An 18,035-nucleotide genomic window follows, 5' to 3' on the forward strand; every position below is an offset into this window, starting at 1 on the left:
CCAGCCTCACACACAGTCTGAGAGGATTGGGAAGGAAATCTGGGTCACATCCTAGCAGTAGGTCTCCAGCAAGACGGAGTCCAGGGAAGGTTTCAGTTTTGCCATAGGATAATTGTTCTTTATGCTACCACTCCCATCCTGGTCAGAGGAAACAATTTTCTCTTAACAGCTAGAGATGGAAAAAAAGACTACCAATTCCCTGTGGCCCCCAAACCCCTAGCTAAATACGGAAAAATGAACTCGGGCAAGAAGTGGAATAATAATAATAATGTTGGTATTTGTTAAGCGCTTACCATGTGCCCAGCCCGGTTCTAAGCGCTGGGGTAGATACAAGGGAATCAGGTTGTCCCACGTGGGGCTCACGGTCTTCATCCCCATTTTACAGATGAGGTCACTGAGGCCCAGAGAAGTGAAGTGACTTGCCCAATGTCACACAGCTGACAAATGGCCGAGCCGAGATTTGAACCCATGACCTCTGACTCCAGAGCCCGTGCTCTTTCCACTGAGCCGCGCTGCTAGTCCCCAAACCTGACTGGATACGCTTGGCCACACCTGAGAAGAAAATGAACATCCCTGAGTGTTTATCCCACTTACACTGTGAGCCCCATGTGGGACAGGGACCTTCTTATCTTGCCTTATGCTGTCGAGTCCAGCTCCGACCCATAGCGACTCCAAGGACACATCTCTCCCAGAACGCCTCACCTCCATCTGCAGTCGTTCTGGTAGTGGATCCATTGACTTTTCTCGGTAAGAATACCGGAAGTGGTTGACCACTGCCTTCTTCTGCACAATAAACCTGAGCCTCCGCCCTCGACTCTCTCCCCTGCCCCTGCTGCCCAGCACAGGCGAGCTTTGACTTGTAGCAGATTGTCTTCCACTTGCCAGCCCCTGGGCAAGGTAGGAATGGAATGGATATGCCTCTGCCTGACTATTCCTCCCATAGTTGAGACTGGTAGAGAACTGGAGACTCTCCAGGAGCGATCCTGAGAGGGGACAGGGACTGTGTCTGACCTAATTATCTTCTGTCTACCCCAGAGCTTAGAACAGTGCCTGGCACCTAGTAAGCGCTGAACAATAATAATAAATATTGGCATTTGTAGAGTGCTTACTAGGTGCCAGGCTCTGTTCTAAGCTCTGGGGTAGATACAAGCTAGTCAGGTTGGACACGGTCCATGTGGGTCACAGGCCCCGTCCCATGTGGGGCTCACAGTTTTAATTCCCGTTCTCCAGATGAAGTCACAGAGGCCCAGAGAAGTGAAGCGACTTGCCGAGGTCACACAGCAGATAAGTTGTGGAGCCAGGAATTAGACCTCAGGTCTTTCTGACTCCCAGGACCATGCGGTATCCACTACGCCATGCTACTTCTTTAGTATCACGAGTATTATTATTCTCAGCCTCCATGGGTTGGCACTACCTGAGCCCCAGCATGACAAAGGTATCAGATTGGAGTTTTCCATCAGAGTCTCAATTTGGAAATGCCTTCATGACTGCCCGCCCCATGATGTGACTCATTGATTTGGCAAGTGGCAGCAAATCAATCCATCAATCAACGTTTACCATGTGCAGTGCACTCTACTAAGCACTTTCATTCATTCAATAGTATTTATTGAGCGCTTACTATGTGCAGAGCACTTGGGAGAGTACAATCCAACAGAGTAGGTGGACACAGTCCTTGCCCTCTAGGGGTTTACAATATGGTGGGGGAGACAGACATTAGCCCGGGAGCTTGTTGTGGGCAGAGGAAGTGTCTGTTCCTTGTTGCGTTGTACTCTCCTAAGCACTTAGTAAAGTGCTTTGCACACAGTTAGCACTCAATAAATATGATTGAATGAATGAATGAATAAAATAAATTGCAGATTGGAGCAGCAGCAGAGTTTAGGGATATGTAAGTTGGTTATGGGCAGGGAAAACGCCTACCAATTCTGTTCTATTGTACTCTCCCAGGCGCTTACTACAGCACTCTGCACACAGTAAGTGCTCAATAAATATGACTGATCGATTGGCGCGTGCTCAACTGCTCTGGGGGGGTGGGATGAGGATCAAGCACGTCGGGGTACGGATCCCACTGCATTGGTGATGCATAAGAGGGGAAGAATAGGTTAGGAGGATGAAAAAGGTGAAGGAATGATGTGAGCAACGATGAGATTCCAGTTCTCCCTGACGGTCCTATTTCCTGAGTGCTTACTGTGTGCACAGCACTGTACTAAGCGCTTGGGAGAGCACAATATAACAATCAACAGACGCTCTCCCTGCCCGTGACCAGCTTACGGTCTAGTTGTCAGTAGGATGGCAGGGTCAGGCCGGGTCCAGCCCTACAAGCAATAAAAGCCGCTGCATGCAAGGTCCCCAAATCGTGCTTTCTGCACACACGAGTATCACGGCATCAGCACTGCATGCACTGGTGGACTGGACTGCCATTTCAGCTTTCCCCGAGCTAACTCTCTCCCCAGAGCTAATCGGAGTCTCTGTGCACGGACCATCCACCCCCGCTCCGGGGCCAGCACATACTCTGAGGTCTTTATGGACATGTCAATAATCGTGTTTTCTTGTTTCGATCGCAGCTGAATTTACGGTACGACGAGAGCCAGAGTGCTGAATCTCCTGAAAGGGAAGAAAGTGGCTGAAATGTGCCGACCCCCTGCTCCACCTTTAAATACATCTGGCCACCGTGATGTTGGGTAGACTGCCTTCCTGTAATGGCGGGCTGAATGGATCCAAAGCACTGTGCTGGATCTGCCAAAGAAATTGATCATCACCTGCAGGTCACCTTGATTCTGCTCCTTTATAGCAGTCATTGTCATTCACTCACCGCCCCCCAACACACACATACCCCCACACTCCCCCCCCTCACCGCCCCGGCAACATTCCCCCTACACTCCCCCCAACACACTCACGTTGAGTGATGGAGGCCTTCCCCAAATAAACCGTTTCCTTTTCCACTCCCTTCTGCATTGCTCTTGCACTTGGATTTTCACCCTTTATTCACCCCTCCCTCGGTCTCACGGCACTTAGGTCATATCCGTAATTTATTTATATTAATGTCTGTTTTCCCCTCTAGACTGTAAGCTCACTGTGGGCAGGGACCGCATCTACCAACTCTGTTGTAGTATACCCCTCAAGTGCTTAGTACAGTGTTCTGCACACGGTAAGCGCTCAATAAATACGACTGACCCATCTCAGTTGTCTGTGGTGATGAGGATGAACACCACCCAGATGTTTTCCTGGAGGCAAATCAAGGCACTCACTGAGCGCTCACTTGGTACAGAGTACTGCATTAAGCGCTTGGGAGAGTATAATCCCAAGAATGAACCCAACACTCCTTCTACGGCCAGTGTTTCTGAAGGCAAATCCCAGGCAGTTCACGTCCCCACCCGAACAATCCACATGCATACTGGACTTCTCTTTTTTTTCAATATTTAAGCACTATGTGCCAGGCACTATACTAAGAGCTGTGGTAGATACAGGCTAATCAGGTTGGATACAGTCCGTGCCCCACATGACGTTCACAGTCTTAATCCCCTTAATCCAGACACAGCAGTTCTTCCAAGGTGAACTTTTTTATGGTCTATGTGCCAGGCATGGTACTCTGCACTGGGGTAGATGGAGGCTAAAAAAGTTGGACGTAGTCCTTGTCCTACCCGAGGCTCTCCGTCTTAATCCCCATTTTACAGATGAGGTGACTGAGGCCCCGAGAAGTGAAGCGACTTGCCCATGTTCACACAGCAGACGAGTCGAGGAACCAAGACTAGAATCCAGGTGTTCTTGTGCTCTGTTCACTAAGCCACACTGTTCTAGACCGTAAACTCACTGTGGGCAGGGAACGTGTTGTTTTATTGTTGTACTATATTCTTCCAAGTGCTTAGTCCAGTGCTCTGCACACAGTAAGTGCTCAATAAATACGATTGACTGACTTTTCTAACTGCTTCTGAAAAGTAGCAGAACTAGCAGGCAAGCATTTTCAAACATCCTCTTGGATGAGGGGCTACTTTATTTTTAGCCCTTGTCCCCCAGACGAGGGGAAGCATTCCCCCCGCTCCGGCCAGATGGCCGCTCCTTATCTCCAATCCCGGGTGCCAAGATACAGCCCTGTATCACAGTCCCATTTCTGGGTCAGAGAACATAAGGGAAAAAAAAAAAAAAACGTGTTGCAAAGACATCGTCAGAGGCATGCCTAAAATCCCCTCTAACCACTAGTGATACACCAAAAGATTTCATTTTCTTGAAGGTAATTCGTTCTTTGCAAAGGGGCGTCTTTTCCGATTTGACATTCGCAGGCCGACGTGAGAAACAGCCAAGCGTATGTCCCAGAGCTGTCAGAACGGCTGGTAAAGGAAGGCAATTCCCCTCTGTGAAAGCTAAACACTTTGATTGCATTAAAGAACTACCTGCTCTGTAGAATTTTATTACATTGAGGAACTATGGGCCGCACTAAACACCTTCTACACCATAATCTAGTTTGCAGCACGTTAAATCTTGGCACTTGCAAAATCTCAGGAATAAATAACCTTGGGAATCATCCTCCGCTCTCTCTGTATTGAAGCTGCTAAGCTCCTCTGGCTCAAGACTTTACTAAGTTAGTGATTCTGCCCAAGTCAGGAGTCTGACCAGCCGCTGTTCTAATGGGGAATCCATCAGGGGTATTTACTGTGTGCGGAGCACTGTACCAAGCGTTTTTTAATTTCAATCGCATTTATTGAGCGCTTACCGTGTGCAGAGCACTACACTAAGTTCTTGGGAGGGTACAATAAGACAGAGTCAGCGGACATGTGTCCTACCCATAAGGAGGTTACAGTCCAAAGTGATTACAGTCCAAAGTGAAATCTCCAGGTCTTGATGGACTACTTCTTCCGCATAAGGCCATCTTACTACCTCCTTCATCTGGTTTATAAATGGCGAGGATTAATGAGGGCTGATGCACTGCCGTCAGAGAAGAGATCTTCCAGACATTTCGGTCAGTCATCTGTATTTACTGAGCGCTTACCATGCGCAGAGCACTGAACTAAGCATTGGGAGAGTACGATACAACAATAGACAGATTCTCTGTCCACAAGGTTACAATCTAGAGGGGAAGACACAGGCTACCATAGAACTTTTAGAGTCCCACAGCACTCATGTCCATATCCGTAAATTATTTTTTCACATTAATGTCCGTCGCCCTCTCTAGACCGTAAGCCCTTGTGGGCATGGACCTTGTTGACCAACTCTGTCGCATTTTAGTCTCCCAAGTGTACTCTCCCATCTCCTCCAAGAGGCCTTCCCCAGTTAAGCCCTCTTTTCCCCAGCTCGCTTTCCCTTCTGTGTCATTTATAGTCTTCAATCTGTGACCTTGGGACAGTTGATATTTGCCCCCACCCCACAGAATTTACGTACATAACTTTAAATTATATATTATAAATTACTTATTCATTCATACTCATGTCCATCTCCCCACCTAGACTGTAAGTTCATTATGGTCAGGGAACGTGTCTGCTAAGAAGTAGCGTGGCTTAGTGGAAAGAGCACGGGCTTGGGAGTCAGAGGTTGTGGGTTCTAATCCCGGCTCCACCACAAATCAGCTGTGTGACTTTGGGCAAGTCACTTAACTTCTCTGTGCCTCAGTTACCTCATCTGTAAAATGGGGATTAGGACTGTGAGCCCCATGTGGGACAACCTGATGACCTTGTATCTATCCCAGTGCTAAGAACAGTGCTTGACACATGGCATGTACATCGCCTTGATTCTATTTAGTTGCCATTGTTTTTCCGAGATGTTCTTCCCCTCGACTCTATTTACTGCCATCGTTCTCGTCTGTCCGTCTCCCCCGATTAGACCGTAAACCCGTCAAACGGCAGGGACCGTCTCTATCTGTTGCCGACTTGTTCATTCCAAGCGCTTAGTACAGTGCTCTGCACATAGTAAGCGCTCAATAAATACCATTGAATGAATGAACACGGCAAGTTTTTTTTGAAGCAGCATAGCTTAGTGCAAAGAGCACGGGCTTGGGAGTCAGAGGTCGTGGGTTCTAAACCTGGCTCCGCCACTTTTCTGCTGTGTGACTTTGGGCAAGTCCCTTAACTTCTCTGTGCCTCAGTTACCTCATCTGTAAAATGGGGATTAAGACTGTGAGCCCCACGTGGGACAACCTGATGACCTTGTATCTAGCCCAGAGCTTAGAAGGGTGCTTGGCACACAGTAAATACTTAACAAATACCATCATTATTATTACACAATAAATACCATTATTATTATTAGGTGGGCTTACAGTCTAATCACAGGCTTACAGTCTAATCACGGGCTTACAGTCTAAGCAGTGTGGTTTGGTGGAAAAAGCACAGGCCTGGGAGTCAGAGGACCTGGATTCTAATCCTGACCCCACCATTTGTTTGCTGTGTGACCCTGGGAAAGTCACTTCTCTACGCCTCAGTTTCCTCAACTGTAAAAGGGGGATTAAATATCTGTACTCCCTTCTATTTAGACTGTGAGCCCCATGTGGGATAGGGGTTATATGCAGCCTAATTAACCTGTACCTACCCCAGCATTTAGAACAGCGTTAGACACGGTGACAGAGTTACTTATCTTCCCTCCCAAACCTTGTCTTCTCCTGAACTTTCCCATCACCGTAGACGGCACAGCCATCCTTCCCGTCTCACGGACCCGTAACGTCGGTGTCATCCTTGATTCTGCTCTCTCATTCATCCCACGTATCCAATCCGTCACCAAATCCTGCCCGTCTCACCTTTTCAACATCCCCGAGAATTCGCCCTTTCCTCTCGATCCAAACTGCCACCACTTTAGTACAATCACTCATCCTATGCCGCCTAGATTACTGCATCAGCATCCTTGCTGATTTCCCAATCTCCTGCCTCTCCCCATTGCAGTCCACACTTCACTCTGTTGCCTGGATTCTCTTTCTACAGAAACGTTCAAGGCATGTCACCCCACTCCTCAAAAATCTCCAGTGGTTGCCTAACAACTTTCTTATCAAACAAAAACTCCTCACTATTGGCTTTAAAGCTCTCTATCAACTTTCCCCCTCCTACCTCACCTCCCCTCTCTCCTTCTACATCCCAGCCCTCACACTCCGCTCCTCTGGTGCTAACCTTCTTCTCACTGTGCCTCAATCTCTCCTGTCTCGCCGCTGACCCCTGGCCCACATCCTACCTCCGGCCTGGGACACCCTCCCTCCTCAAATCCTCCAATCACGCTTCCCCACTTCAAAGCCCTATTGAAGGCACACCTCCTCCCAGATGCCTTCCCAGACTAATCCCCCTTTTCCGCAGCTCCCCCACCCCCCATTCTGCGTCACCTCGACTTTCTCCCTTTGCTCTCCCCCACCGCCCCACAGCACTCATGTGTGTATATAGATATATGATTCTATTTATTGCTATCGTTCTTGTCTGTTCGTCTCCCCCCGATTAGACCGTAAGCCCGTCAAAGGGCGGGGACCGTCTCTATCTGTTACCGATTTGTTCATTCCAAGAGCTTAGTACAGTGCTCTGCACATAGTAAGCGCTCAATAAATACTATTGAATATATATTTATTTATAATTCTATTTACTTATATTGACGCCGGTTCACTTGTTTTGATGTCTGTCTCCACCCCTCTAGACTGTAAACCCATTGTGGACAAGGTTTGTCTCTCATTATTGCTATATTGCACTTTCCAAGCACTCAGTACAGTATTCTGCACAAGGTAAGTGATCAATAAATATGATTGAATGAGTGAACTTTGTAATGCTTGACAAATGCCATAAAAAGTGTCAGTCCCATCTACGGGGATGAAATGAGTGGAGATGAATGATAGAAATAAAAACAATAATAGTAAAAGTAGTAACAATAATTGTAATAGAGAAGCAGTGTGGCTCAGTGGAAAGAGCACGGGCTTGGGAGTCCGAGGTCATGAGTTCTAATTCCGGCTCCGCCGCTTCTCAGCTGTGTGACTTTGGGCAAGTCACTTCACTTCTCTGTACCTAAGTTACCTCTGTAAAATGGGGATTAAGACAGTGAGCCCCAAGTGGGACAACCTGATCACCTTGTATCCCCCCCCCCCCAGGGCTTAGAACAGTGCTTTGCACATAGCGCTTAACAAATACCATTATTATTAATAGGACCTAAGCATTTACTTGGACTCAAAGTCCCTTGCGGGACAGCGACTGTGTCCGACCTGATTAACTTATATCTTAGCCTAGTACTTAGAATGGTGCTTGACACACAGTAAGTTTGTTGTGGACAGATGTGTCTGCTAGCTCTGTTATACTGTACTCTCCCAACCACTTAGTTTAGTGCTCTGCCATAATAAGCTCTCAAAAAATATTGCTTGATTAACAAATAATAGCAATAATAACAATAACCAGGCACTATGGTAAGTCCTGGGACAGAAAAAATACAATCAGATCAGACAGCTGCTGTCCCACATGGGACTCACGGTCTAAGAGGGCGAGGAGACAGGCTTTTTTTCTCCATTTTCTCTCTAGGGGGTGGTCGGGATTAGTTGGAGAATCCCACTGGAAGACTGGGTTTTCAGAAATGTGTTGAAGAGGAGGAGATGAGTGGTCTGGCAGATTTGAAGAGGGGACTGAGTTCCAGGCAAGGAAACGAGTCTGCATAACCAATTGGAAAGTGGAAAGTCGAGAGCCAGGGATAGGAAGACGGTGTCCTATCTTGGGAGAAGCCAAGAGGGCTAGCCGGGAGTCAGCAGTTGATCAGAGAGGAAACGCAAGAGGTAGAGAGCTGGCAAAGAGCCTTGACTCATTAGCGTTGGCTCAAGAGTAAGAGAGCTGAGAAGTCTTCTCACTACAATTCTTACCGAATATTCACTTCTCCAGGGAAGAACAAAGACTAGCGTTGATTTTAGTGACTAGCTCTTGAAGCTGGCTCAGGGGACTGGGGCTAGAGGGAGTTTTATAAATCAAGATGCTGCACAATCCCGGATGATGGGGGTGGTGGTGGGAAGGAGGCGAGTTAATGTGGGATTTTCAGATAAGCCAATCTTGACGCCTAGAGTGTTTAAGATGAGTCACCACAAGGAAAAAAAAAGGGTGATTCACAAGCTACTTCTGGCCAAAGAGGAATTGGACAAAAGGCTCCCTCTACCCCAACCCTCCCCACCTCCTCCAGACTGTAAACTTGTTGTGGGTAGGGGACATGTCTACCAATTCTGCTATATTGTTCTCTCCCAAGAGCTTAGTACAGTGGTCTGCACATAGTAAGTGCTCAATAAATATGACTGATTGATTGATTCGCTGTTAGGGTGTTCTACCTTAAAGAGAGAGAAGTTTCCAGTAGGGGACAAGTACAAGCAGGAGACGATCGGAACAGATGACGGCCTCACCTTGACAAAGTTAAATCTTATAAGTAAATCATTCCTTTATCGTTTCATAAAACATTCGGTGTCTAGTTTGTTTTCCAATGAAGACACAGGAAATGCCACTGCCTCCAAATTCCAAACCCTTTCTCTTCAAAACCCACGCCATTCAAACTCTTTCCTACCACTGTTCTCAGTGTACATTTAACAACATGGGACTCTGAAGTACTGGATAAGCAGTGTGGCCTGGTGGAAAGTGCCCGGGTCTCGGTCTCAGGAGACTAAGGTCCTACTCCTGGCTTTGCCATTAACCTGCTGTGTGATCTTGGGCTAAGTTTGTCCCCTCTTAGATTGTAATCTCTTTGTTATTCTGGGCCTTGCCTGGGATCTCTTGTCGGGCTGCACTTCAGATTGACAAGGGATTGGTAGGCAGATTAAAAATCCTCAGATTCTGTGCTGTTGACATTGTCTATGTTGATATAGACTCGCCTTGCCCTGCTGGGCTTATCTGGCTTTAGACTGATGGATCATTTCACTGGGAGGCTGGAAAAAACAGACAGAGGGATGTTCCCATTGAAAACTTGGAGCCTAATGACGATGACAGTACTTGACACATAGTAAGCACTTAACAAATATCATTATTATTACTATTATTAATTTAGGGTTTATGTTGCTGATTGAATGCAGGATTGTGGTCATTGAGTGGGCTCCCGTGGGCTTTTTCTCGTGGATCCCTCTCTCCTCTGCACTTGTATTGCTTCCAAGGTGAATGGAAATCCTCAGGAAGAAGTGGCTATTACGGCATTTCAAAATTAGTGCTGCTGGACCAATTATAAATTCTGATCTCAACTCAGGTATTTAGGAGGCAATTTAGACAAGTCTAGCATGAAACCTACTCTGTGGGCTCTAAAATGTTTTTTTAAACAACCAAACCACAAGTATATCAGCCCCGGGTAATTCCCATAAACATTATCGTAGGCTGTGCCAACGGGGACGTCAGTTACCATTTCCAGGCAGAAATGAGCCATCTCTTACTGCAGAGCCGATAAACTACTTGGCAGCGAGTCACAAGTGGACAGTCATAGATGCCAAAGTCCAGGGTGGGGATGTTAGGCTGTAAGCTGGTTGTGGGCAGGGAATGTGTCTGTTTATTGTTATACTGTATTCTCCCAAGAGCTTAGAACAATGCTATGCACACAGTGAGCATTCAATAAATACAAATGATAAGGTGGCCCCCATTATTTCATCTCCACACCTTTTGGGGCTGGACCCCCAGCCTCATTTCCAACAGAACCAGAGAATTCTGGAGCTGGAATGAGAAGTCCCCCGATCAGGTCTTTCTGACCTAAAATGAATTATAAGAGAAGCAGCATGGCCTAGTGGATAGAGCACAGGGCTGGGTGTCAGAAGTACCTGGTTTCTAGTCCCAGTTCCACCACTTGTCTGCTGGGTGGCTTTGGGCCAGTCACTTAAATCCTCTATGTCTCTGTTCCCACATCTGTAAAATGGGGATTTAGACTGTGAACCCCAATTTAGCTTGAGTCTACACCAGCGCTCATTAGAGTGCCCGGCACATGGTAGGTGGTTAACGCATACCCTTTAAAAATGGTATTGTTAAGCACTTATTACGTACTAAGCACTGTACTAAGCGCTGGGATAAATTCACTATAAGCAGTTCAGACACAGTCCTTGCCCCATATGGGGCTCACAGTCTAAGGACTTATAATAATAATTATTGTGGTATTTAACCTATTACTATGTACTAGGCACTGTACTAAGCACTGGGGTGCGTACAAGCAAATCAGGTTTGACACAGTCCCCTCCCATGGGGGGCTCAAAGTCTCAGTCCCCATTTTACAGATGAGGGAACTGAGGCACAGAGAAGTGAACTGACTTGTCCAGGGTCACACGGCTAAGTGGAGGAGCCGGGATTAGAATCCAGGGCCTTCTGACTCCCCGGCCCGTGCTCTATCCCCTACGGCATGCTGCTTCTCTAATTCTTATCCATTTAATTATCTTCTTATCATCTCCCTGCAATCTGCCACTTTCTTCCAAGCCCCAACTCTCCTGCTCCCCCTTAAAACCCCAACCCTTTTTCCACCTTGCTCTCACTTCCAGCATTCTAGGCTCAAGTTATCAGCTGACAGGACACAAAGTCCTTCAAACACGGCTAGAGATCGACAACCGGAGAAGTCTCAGGAATTAGAAACGAGTAAATCATTTTCCAGATGATTTCAAACCCATTGAAAAACCAATTGGTAGCCAATAATGCAACAATCCTGCTCTGCATACCTCACTTTTAAATCGTAATAATTGATATCCACTGGCAGGAGTGACCAGAACACCTACGACAAACTCTATCCAAAATCGGTATTCAGAGCATGAGGAAACTGCTTTGAGGAGCGGCTTGGCTTAGTGGAAAGAGCACGGGCTTGAGAGTCAGAGGTTGTGGGTTCTAATTCTGGCTCCACCACTTATCAGCTGTGTGACTTTGGGCAAGTCATTTCACTTCTCCGTGCCTCAGTTACCTCATCTGCAAAATGGGGATTAAGCCTGTGAGCCCCACGTGGAACAACATGATTACCCTGTATCTACCCCAGTGCTTAGAACAGTGCTCGGCACATAGTTAGCGCTTAACAAACACCGTCATTAATATTAGCCAGCAAGAATATCCAGTGGCAGTGAGTGTATACGTGTGCATCCTCTCTCTCTCACACACACATTCACACACACACATCCATACTCCATCTACTGGGGTTGGGTTCTTGCAGAACCCAGCTTTAAGGAAAACACAAATTGGGGTATTCATCCCATGACAACACCGCATTCGTGTATATAACCATTTCTCCCAACTCAATGTTTGCCACATCTAGAGAGATGCATGCTCTTGGAAGAAAGTTCCTTTATTTTATGGTAATTTTCTATCCCAAACACATTGCAAAAATACAAATTCGGGCAAAACAGACAGTACCGTGGAGTATTCAAATTCAAAGAAGATGGCATTTTGGGTGCAGTGTGCGTATGTGCGTGTTTGCATACATGGGCACGTCTGAAAAGGCCAATTTAAGATTTTCAGCCCCTAACAGTCAATGTACACATAAAGTCTATCTGTTGTTTTGCTGTCATGTTTGCTGTTTGCAGGACCTGACAGTGTTTCCCACTTTCTCCTCTTTGTCTCACTCTAACTTCTGCTCTAAAAGTGCTGCTCCTTTCTTGGTTGCAGTACACCACGCGGGTCTGCCTAATGCAGTTGTCTTCCAGATTTCAGCTGTGATACCCTATTGTTTGAGGCTGCACTTTTCTGCATCCTTGAACCGTTTCCTCTGGCTCTCTGATGCTCCATTTTAGCTCACCATCTGGCAGCCATCTGGGTGCGTGTCTGTTGTTGTGCTGTTCCAGGCTCTTAGTACAGTGCTCTGCACATAATAAACGCTCAATAAATACGATTGAGTGACTGACTGGGATATCCTCCAATCATCCATTTTCAAAATAGTGCTCTAAGGCAACCCGCCATGAGATATTAGAAAACCACCTTGGTAATATCTCCTTGGACTGTTAAATGAACTGAACAGTTTTAATATAACCATTAATATATATTATGAAACAATTAGAAAAGTAATAAAATCCAGAGCTGTTGAAAGTAAACTGCTTGAAAAACGAACTCCTGGAAGTGTCACCTACAGTTTATTAGATTTCCAAGCATTGAGCAACTTTTAATAAAATATGAATTAGCTGTTTAAGAGGATTTGCAGAAGGGTATTCTTCTCTGAAGGACTTCACTTTGAGTTTAATGAGGAATAAATCCTCTGAGCAAGTTGAGTCACAACTGCAGTTCTCACCATGAGCGAGGCTTTGATAGTCGGATGTGGCTTTGAGCTTGTTGTTTGACAAAAATCAACTCTTCCCTAAGTGTGTCCTGTGCCTCAGCTTTGTGGTGCAGGGGGATTTCCCTTAGGCCCTGTAGCAAACCTTTTAAAATGGTACAGAATTTTTTTGATTTGTTTTTTTAGTTTGGGGGTGGGGGGGCTTAATGGTATTTGTTTAACCCTTATGATGTGCTTGCCTGTATTTGTCTGATTTTTCCATACTGTCACTCACCTTCAGTTCCTCCATAAAATTTTGGAATTCATTGGTATCTCTCTAGATTCCATATATATTTTGAACATTCAGTGAAAATGACTTATCTGTGGGAAAAAAAAACACCCTAAGTATCACATTTTATTTTGCGAATTCCTGCTGGTTCCAAAGCACCATTAGATTTTTGGACTGTCTAGTTGGGACCTCTCCAGATTTTTTTTCAGCAGTGTAGCATTTTCTTATCAATCAAGGGTATTTAGTGAGCGCTTATGTCTGTAGAGCACTGTCCTAAGCACTTGGGATTGTACCATATAATAGATGTGATCCCTGCCCTTGAGAATGTCCAATCTAATGATGGAGAAAGGCAGTAAAGGAAATTACAGTTAGGGGAAGCTGCAGAGGATAAGGGATATGTGCACATAAGTGCCTTGAGGGTGAGTTTGGAGTTTCAAAGGCAGAGGGGCTACGGATCTGAGTGAATAGAAGATGCAGAAGGGAGAGCAAATAGTAAATGAAGGTCCTGATCAGGGCATCCTGCTTGGAGATTGTAGTCAGACTGAAGATAGGGAGAGTGTTGGTCCATCAATAATGAAGGGGAAGTTCCAGCCCAGAGAGAAGATGTGAACAAGAAGTCAGCAGAGAGATCAGCAAGATAAAGATACAAAGAGTACCTTGTCTTTAGAGAAATTCATTCATTCATTCATTCAATAGTATTTATTGAGCGCTTACTATGTGCAGAGCACTGTACTAAGCGCTTGGGATGAACAAGGCGGCAACAGATAGAGACGGTCCCTGCCGTTTGACGGGCTTACGGTCTAATCGGGGGAGACGGGCAGACGAGAACGATGGCGATAAATAGAGTCGAGGGGAAGAACATCTCGTAAAGACGATGGCGACTAAATAGAATCGAGGCGACGTACAATTCATTAACAAAATAAATAGGGTAACGAAAATATATACAGTCGAGGGGACGAGTACAGTGCTGTGGGGATGGGAAGGGAGAGGTGGAGGAGCAGAGGGAAAAGGGGAAAAAGAGGGTTAAGCTGCGGAGAGGTAAAGGGGGGATGGCAGAGGGAGTAGAGGGAGAAGAAGAGCTCAGTCTGGGAACGCCTCTTGGAGGAGGTGAGTTTTAAGTAGGGTTTTGAAGAGGGAAAGAGAATCAGTTTGGCGGAGGTGAGGAGGGAGGGCGTTCCGGGACCGCGGGAGGACGTGACCCGGGGGCCGACGGCGGGACGGGCGAGACCGAGGGACGGCGAGGAGGTGGGCGGCGGAGGAGCGGAGCGTGCGGGGTGGGCGGTGGAAAGAGAGAAGGGAGGAGAGGTAGGAAGGGGCAAGGTGACGGAGAGCCTCGAAGCCTAGAGTGAGGAGTTTTTGTTTGGAGCGGAGGTCGATAGGCAACCACTGGAGTTGTTTAAGAAGGGGAGTGACAGGCCCAGATCGTTTCTGCGGGAAGATGAGCCGGGCAGCGGAGTGAAGAATAGACCGGAGCGGGGCGAGAGAGGAGGAAGGGAGGTCAGAGAGAAGGCCGACACGGTAGACTAGCCGGGATATAACGAGAGCCCGTAGCGGTAAGGTAGCCGTCTGGGTGGAGAGGAGAGGGCGGATCTTGGCGATATCGTAGAGGTGAAACCGGCAGGTCTCGGTAACGGATAGGATGCGTGGGGTGAACGAGAGAGACGAGTCAAGGATGACACCGAGATCGCGGGCCCGAGAGACGGGAAGGATGGTCGTGCCATCCACGGTGATAGGGAAATCTGGGAGAGGACCGGGTTTGGGAGGGAAGATGAGGAGCTCAGTCTCGCTCACGTTGAGTTTTAGGTGGCGGGCCGACATCCAGGTGGAGACGTCCCGGAGGCGGGAGGAGATGCGAGCCCGAAGGGAGGGGGAGAGGACAGGGGCGGAGATGTAGATCTGCGTGTCATCTGCGTAGAGATGGTAGTCAAAGCCGTGAGAGCGGATGAGTTCACTCGAGAAATGAAGAATGCAGGCTGGTTCAAAGTAGGAGATAAACAGAGAGGTCTCCATTTTGGATTTTTGGATTGACATGGTCATATAATAATAATAATGATAACAATAATAATAATAATGGTACTTTTGAAGCACTTACTATAGGCCAGGCTATGTATTAAGCACTGAGGTAGGTACAAGATCATCAGGTTGGACTCTGTCCCATGCTCTATCCACTAGACCATGCTGCTTCACATCTGCCTTGGCTTGTCATTTCACTCCACACAGTGAAAATTCAGATTAAAACAGGTATGCTTTGTTGTTTTGAAAGGAAGAATGGTCTGGAAAGGATAAACGGAATAAAGGAACCAGGGAGGAGAATCTTCCAACACCGATTTCTGGCCAAGAACAGCTACAGTTTCCTTCGGTAGAATTGCTTCCCCGAAACATAGCATCTGAAGTTGAGAAGCAGTTTGCCAATCTCATCCAGGCAACTTGTTCTAAACTTTCATCACCCACAGGCCAAAATGATTAGTATGATGTTATTTGAGGGAGCTGGAGTTTAAAAGTATGATGTTACTCGAGGAAGCTGCAGTTTAAATTTTCCCCTCTAAAGGGAAATTAATTTACAGAGTGAATAAAGCCTTCATGCTCATCCCAGAGAGGCCATTAGCAAACTATTGTTATCTACAGACAGAAGTTTGTTCTTCCAAAAATCCCACGGTGGCAATATAGAAAATTTATTTTCCATCTAGTCCTTGCTTCTCCTGGAGGGATGGCCTACAATTATTGGACAGCAAATATTTCATTAGGACAAAGCAAAACTACTTAAAGATAAAGAGGAAGTCATTTTTCTTTTTATTTAAAGCATTGGTTAAAATACAAGGTTAAACATCCACCTGGGGGTAATTCTTTCAGTCCAATCCACCAACAGGGAAGCTATTTCAATCCTGAAATTTTACCGGCTTTAGCGAAATCTCCGTCTAAGAGGCGATTAAAGTGATTCATCTTCCATAATGGAAAGAAGACTGGTTTCCTAACATTAGAGCAAAATTCGGTCTTGAGAGGCTCCTCAGAATAACTCTGGTGCTGTGTCACTTGAAGCGATCATTAGAATAGTACACTGTAATAACAATGATAATGATGATGCTATTTGTTAAGTGCTTACTAGGTGCCTAGCACTGTTTGAAGCGCTGGGGTAGATACAAGGTAATCAGGTTGTGCCACGTGGGGCTCACAGTCTTACTCCCCATTTTACAGATGAGGTAACTGAGGCACAGAGAAGTGAAGTGGCTTGCCCCAGGTCACACAGTAGACAAGCGGCGGAGCCGGGATTGGAACTTCCAAGCCCCTGCTCTTTCCACTAAGCCACTGAAGTCATATGACACTGTCAAACCCCACTCCAGAATCCATGGACACACAAACTGGAACCTGCTTTCTTCTGCTTTAATTCAAATGCTTAACATTTAGGATTACATCTAATGAATACACGTGTTCGGTCTAACACTTGTTTCTCAGTGTCATTTAATTCCTCCCCTTTGAAAACATCGCGTATGCATGGAAAAAATAATAATAATGTTGGTATTTGTTAAGCGCTTACTGTGTGCAGAGCACTGTTCAGATTTCAATGACTTAGTTGCAGATACTTGGGGATCCGTAACTCTTTGGGTTGGGAGCCTTTGGAGGGACCGGGACCATATCTAGTTTCCAGCATTTAGTACAGTGCTCTGCCCACAGTAAACTCTCAGAAAATCCCATTACTACCACTCGTACTAACATATAGCATATTTGCAGGCACATCAGTGCATGCAATTTGGATGAACTGCTAATTGTCCTTTGATAACTGGCGCATATGCCAGTCATCCTGTGTGTGTTTATATCTATTTACTGACTCCATTCATTAATCTATTTATTCACGTTTCATATTCTTCTCTCCAGTTCCCACTGCTGCACACAAATTATACCTACCTGTCTCCTCCATGAGAGGGCAAGCTACTCGAGGGCAGGGACTATGTCTTTATTTTTAGTGTACCCTCCCAAGTGCTTAGCACAAAGTTCTGTGCATAGCTCACGAAATACTACTAATATATGGTGGCTTCACTCCAACAGTGATGGGAAAAGAGCCTGGTGGCTATCTTCAAAGCTGATTCTAACAACCTTTAATAACAACAGCCGCAGTATTCGTTAGGCACTTACTGTGTGCCAAGCTCTATATTAAGGGCGGGGGATGATAAGAGATACTCCGTTTGGACACAGTCCCTGTCCCACTTGGGCTTACAGGGGAGGAGAGGATTTGAATCTCCATCTGACAGAGGAGAAAACGGAGGCACAGAGAAATTAAGTGACGAGCTGAAGGTCACACATCAGAAGAGTGACAGAGCCAGGATTAGAAACCGGGACCTCTGACTCCCAGGCCCATGTTCTTTCCGCTAGGCCACCATGAAATAGGCTGAAGCATCTAGTTTGTAAACCACACTGTCTGGAAATCTGCTTATTCCCCTCTCTGAAGAATTATCAGTCTGAAAGGGCCTTGTTTCCTCATAGCCTTTTAGGGCAGCTACATGATAATAGGATAAGAGTCGGGGTAGTCAGCCATCAGCTGCTGTCTCTAAATTAATCAATCATACTTATTGAGCATTTACTAAGTACTTGGGAGAGTACAACCGAATTAGCAGACACACTCCCTGCCCATGGCAAGCTTACAGACTAGATGGGGAGACAGACATTA

At 46.3% G+C, this 18,035-nt stretch overlaps 1 non-coding gene across 1 annotated transcript; it reads right to left on the bottom strand.

Moving 5' to 3' along the window:
- Positions 1 to 855: 855 nt before the first annotated feature.
- On the bottom strand, positions 856 to 993 carry LOC114815964. Its single transcript, XR_003763752.1, has one exon. It is a non-coding gene; the product is annotated as a small nucleolar RNA SNORA7 (small nucleolar RNA).
- Between the last annotated feature and the right edge of the window lie 17,042 nt (positions 994 to 18,035).

Source organism: Ornithorhynchus anatinus, chromosome 1 (genome assembly GCF_004115215.2).
Source record: "Ornithorhynchus anatinus isolate Pmale09 chromosome 1, mOrnAna1.pri.v4, whole genome shotgun sequence".
Taxonomy (NCBI): Eukaryota; Metazoa; Chordata; class Mammalia; order Monotremata; family Ornithorhynchidae; genus Ornithorhynchus; species Ornithorhynchus anatinus.